At 50.0% G+C, this 5,000-nt stretch overlaps 1 long non-coding RNA gene and 1 pseudogene across 1 annotated transcript in view; one reads left to right on the top strand and one right to left on the bottom strand.

Moving 5' to 3' along the window:
- The window catches only part of LOC126876620 (uncharacterized), a 57,409-nt gene that overhangs the window by 2,046 nt on the left and 50,363 nt on the right, over positions 1-5,000 (top strand). The gene's annotated exons all lie outside the window — the stretch shown is intronic.
- Positions 1-5,000, bottom strand: part of LOC126876627 (large subunit ribosomal RNA) — a 9,994-nt pseudogene that overhangs the window by 1,972 nt on the left and 3,022 nt on the right.

The raw sequence follows: 5,000 nt of genomic DNA, 5'->3' as shown, positions 1-5,000 counted from the left end.
GTGTCGGGTACTTTCCTGAGATTTAGTATCGTATACAGCACCCGGGCAACCCTAGAAGCCATCGGAGTTGGGATACGCCCAACCAGCGCACTCGGTACACAGTACCGGTTACCTCAAATAATCGCCCGCAGGAGGCACTCTCGTCTCAGGTCGAACGGGGCCCTTTCCAAGCCCTTCCGTCTGCCGGGACGGTATCCGGAGCAGGTGGGACGCTGCTCACCCGCCGAAGGCCACTCGGAGGACTTTGTCCCCTTTAAACCAGCCCTCTTGCCAGCACTTGGCCACAACCACTGCCACCACGAGTCCATACCCATAATTGGTCGAGCCGAGGGTTCGCTACGCCCTCAGGGCTAACACTCGACCGCCCGTGGTACCGTTCATATGTCAACGGTGGGACCGCGCGTGTGGATGTACCGCCACGTCTCTGCTGCACGGTTTACCTGCACACCGTGCGGTCAGACCCAGATGAGACTCACGTAAGCGGGAGTTGAGGAAACGTACCTCGGCGGCTCTCCCGACGGTCTCACCCTTGGCTTCAGGATCGTGGGTGCGCTACTACCCAAGGCTCCGTGGGGAAGATCTTTGTCTTACACCACAGCAACCTTCCTTGCGGTGTACATAGAGGACTCACGTAAGCGGGACGCTTGTCCCGACGGTCCTCCCTGGCTGCGGGACCGTGGGTTTGCCAGCCCCCATAGACTCGCAAAAGCGAATCCTCCCTGCGGGAAGTAGATAGGGACAGAGGGAATCTCGTTAATCCATTCATGCGCGTCACTAATTAGATGACGAGGCATTTGGCTATAATCTGTGGTCCTCGATACGAGGACCATACTTCCGAGGTTTATCCCCCTCGTAGGGACATAAAATATAATATATTTGCTTCGTAACCCGAAGGTTACAGCAAATTTGATTTATTGCTTGGACGTAATGAGTTAATAAATAAATGGTGTATAATAAATAAATAAATAAATAAATAAATAAATAAATGATATTAAAAGCTGGGTCTACTTTTATGTGTCTAAAAATATGTTACACATCTCTATGGAGCTTCTCAGGACATTCATAACAAGCGTCTTTATTGTTTTATTTCCGATACCCAATCGCTTGAGGTTATACTCCGTGGAAGGCGTAATGGTGCCACGGCTGCCCAAGACCACCGGTATTACTTCACCCTTGCCGACATTGAATCTTGCCTTCAGGTGTTCGAGGCACGGTTGATACTTGTTGACCTTTTCTTTCTCCGCTCGCGAGAGGTAATCCTTATTCTCGTAGCGGACGGTAACGTCGACCACGAGAACCCTTTCCTCGTTTTTGATTACGAGGTCCGGCTTGAAAAGATCACCTCCCACCCGGAGCGTAGGTTCAACGAAAACTTCATTTTTAGCTCGTAGACTTTCGGCAAGGGTCATCTTTGCCTCGTCATGCCGCTTCATCCTCAGGCCCTTCGTGTACTGGCACAGCCCGAGTATATGTCCAAGTGTCTCGGGCTGGGCTCGACATTTTCTACAGTTAATGTCCAAATTTTTGTCGACCCGTGCCAGTACTGTTCTTGTTCCAACGGTATTGGTCCTGAGTTTGAGGGCATCTATAAATCTCGATGGCCTGAGCAGTTCGTATTCCTCAAGCCACACGTTGCCAGTTTTGTTTCTCGAGAAGTCAGGTACGCCCTGCCCCTGACTTCTCAGTTCTGCCCATTGCTTAGTATGTTCTGCTTTTAATCTCTTTCGGGCCCTTTCAATGTCTTCTACTGAGGCTGGCCAATTGATCCTCAGCGAGTTGGCCATTTTCTTAAGTTTATCGTTACATTTCTCATCAATCAGGCTGGACACCGCCGGATCGATCGAGCTTTTCATTTTAATAGCACTTTTAAGGGTGCCAAGTTTGACGATGTGTTCAAATCTTGGCAGCCCCAAACCGCCCCAGGATTTGGGGGCATAGAAAAAACCAGTGGCCGTTGAAGGCGTAAGGTGAAATATGGCCTTTATTTCCTGTCTGACTTCGCTGTCCAGCAATCTTAAAACGCAGTCGCTCGGCGGGTTTACGAGAAGGTTATAGATATATCGGGGAAAGATGTACTTTATGATCAATTCTAGCTTCTGGCATGGTTTGAGAGAGAGCTTTCTAACCCTCCTCACCACACTCAGCAGCTCGGGAACAATTACGCCACAGTGTATGCCCTTCCATGGCCCCATTTTGGCGCCTAGGTACCTGAAGGCCTCGTCGGGATCGATCGTTGGGATGGTGTTATTCCCAAGTTTAACTTTTGGTTCTTTAACGAACCAAGTTCGTCTTTCTGCGACTATTTGAAATATCTGACTTTTGTCCCGGGAGATGGTCATACCGAGGCCATTCAGATACTCGTTGAGCATATCCACTTGGCGCTGCGCTTCCCCGATATCAGCGCCGAGCAATACTACGTCGTCAGCGAAAGCCAGTACAGGGATCGTCCGTGAATCATTTATGTTTATCCCCCTGGTTTGATTCTCGATCAAATCCAGCAGTGGCTCCAAGCACAGATTGAATAGCAGCGGCGACAAAGGGTCGCCCTGCTTAACTCCCCTGAGGATCGTAATCTCGACCCCCATATTATTTTTAGTCTTGATCGTTGTCTTGCCCTCACTATACATACAACCAATCAAGTCGGTAATGGGGGTCGGCACTCCCTTCCTCCTCAGGCAGGGAACAATTGCCGAATGAGGCACTGTGTCAAAGGCTTTTGAGATATCCACTATTGTGAATATCCCGCCTTTCTTTTTCTTACTATGATCCAAGGCAGCGCTCAACAGGTCTATGTTAATTTTACAGCCGCTCTCGGCGGTGAATCCTTTCTGCCTTGGATTCAACACAATGCCCCTTCTTATCCTCCCGTCAATAATGGAGGAGAAAATACGGCCGAGAATGGGGCCAATAGTTATTGGCCTCCAATTCTCGACCAGGCTGCTATTCTTGTTTGCTTTTGGAATTAATGTTGTTCTATTTTCCTTCCATATAGGAGGAAAATAGGAATAATAAATCAAGATGTTGTATAGCTTAGTTAATATTATGGGCAGGCCGGGGATCAGAAGGTGTTCCTTCTGGAAACCATCCGGTCCTGCCGCAGCCTTCATTCTTATTTTGCTTAGTTTCTCCGCCACATCCTCAACAGCAATTGGCGGGAAGATTTCGCATAAGGACAGCTCGGGGGCTCTACCTCCTGGGACAGGGACTTCGACAGGTCCTGTCTGGCCCCATAGATCCTCGTAGAGTCCCTTCACTTCCTCAGCACTAGGTGGATCCCTAGCCGGTTGGAGGAAGGCCTGATCATCGTTTATAACAGCATCAGCCAACCTCTTTGGATTTTCAGTGAACAACTCCTGGCAACGTGCGAAGGAGTATCTCTTTCTAGCGTTTCTGTTCTTTCTATTGCTATTTTGGTGTGCAATCCGTTTATTGTTTTCGTTTCTTGCCCTCTTTTTGTTTTTATTAATTTCTTGTAAAGCTCCATAGAGCGTGCATTTTATAAAATCATTTATAGCGCTCTCAAGGGCTTCCCTATTTCCCTTGAGAGAGACCCAGATAGTCATCAGTCGAGTGTGGACCCACCTTAAAACAGGTGGCACCTCGACTTGTGTCGAAATAGCGGACTCCAATTGGAGTTTCCACTCTTGATATTCTGAACCGCTGATTCCAGGCTCTTCAAAACACGCATTGCCTGGATCAACGGGATCGCACCCTCCCTCTGTCACCTGAGTTGGCTCTGTTTCCTCACCAATCAGTCTCAGCTTCTTTCGCTGATACCTGATTTGGTCGATCGTCTTGCTGGTGAGGATCTCGCTTATCATTTTATTGGGGAATTTGTGGTCCTTATAGGTCTCACAAAGTTCCCTTAATTGGGCCAACTCCTCCAACGTCCATTTTTTCTCAGGGGGGTCCGTTCCCCTTCTTTTGACGTTTCTTACGGCAGGGTGCGCATGCCGCTCGTGGGTAGACAGCCCTCTAAGCGTCCCAAAACTCATGGAGCAGGTTTCGCATCTGTGCGAGCCGCCAGCACTCTGACTCGTGCCTCTACAGTGAGGCAGGTGACATCTGGCCCCATGAAGCTTCGGGAAGCCTTTCCCACAGTCTTTGCATCTCCATTGGATGCGGGCTGTCACATGATGTTGTTCCAGGTGCCGCCCTAGGTCCGATAACGACAAAAAGAAAAGGTCGATTTCCCTTTTCTGGCAGACAGGGCAGGCAACCTGGTCACCCACGATCGGTACCATTATTTCGTTCGTGTCCGGGGATGTAGCCGGGTCGTCAACAGAAGTCCCCTCCAGAGCGGAAAAATCCGCCGCGGCGCCTCCGGGACCGAGAGACGCCACGTCCGAGGCTCTATCAGAGTTTCGATTTACCATGATATTTTCTTAATTTTATTATTTTTATTTTACTTCCGATTATGTCCAGCTCATAACCTTATAACTGCCAAGTCGTGCCAAGAAAAATAACCAAGGAACGAGTTCCTTTAATGGAGATAACTCCATTCCTTTCACGGTGAAATCACCGTTGAATCGGCAAGCCGATTTTAGGTGTCGTCTTTCGCTCCTGCTTCGCCGCACTCCCTTTAGCCATACTCGGTGTCCGGGGGGATACTCCCCACGCTGACACGAATGAGTATGTTACCGGCGGTACCACGTGGAGGTAGGAGTGCGACTTGAGCAGACAGAGCCGAAGCCCTGCCTGCCCCCAAGCAACTATGACTCTTTCATCGTCGGAGGCAAGCCGTTTTTCAACGTCTCGCCACGCAACGAGCAAGATCGCTTCGCTCAACCAGCCACCCTCACGCGGCTCTTCCAGCATACGCATAGGCAGACCGCGCCTACCTTCCAGCTCATCCGCCAGAGTCCCAGCGGCGTATCGTTTTTGGGCGAACGCGGCTAAGTCCAGCGGCGTATTGCTTTCTGGCGCTCACAGCCAAGTCCCAGCGGCGTATTGCTTTTCGAGCACGCGCGGCCAGGTGCCAGCGGCATATTGCTTTCTTT

This window comes from Bombus huntii, unplaced genomic scaffold (assembly GCF_024542735.1).
Source record: "Bombus huntii isolate Logan2020A unplaced genomic scaffold, iyBomHunt1.1 ctg00000086.1, whole genome shotgun sequence".
Classification (NCBI taxonomy): Eukaryota; Metazoa; Arthropoda; class Insecta; order Hymenoptera; family Apidae; genus Bombus; species Bombus huntii.
The sequence above is the reverse complement of the archived record's forward strand: the minus strand, read 5'-3'. Positions and strand labels throughout refer to the sequence as shown.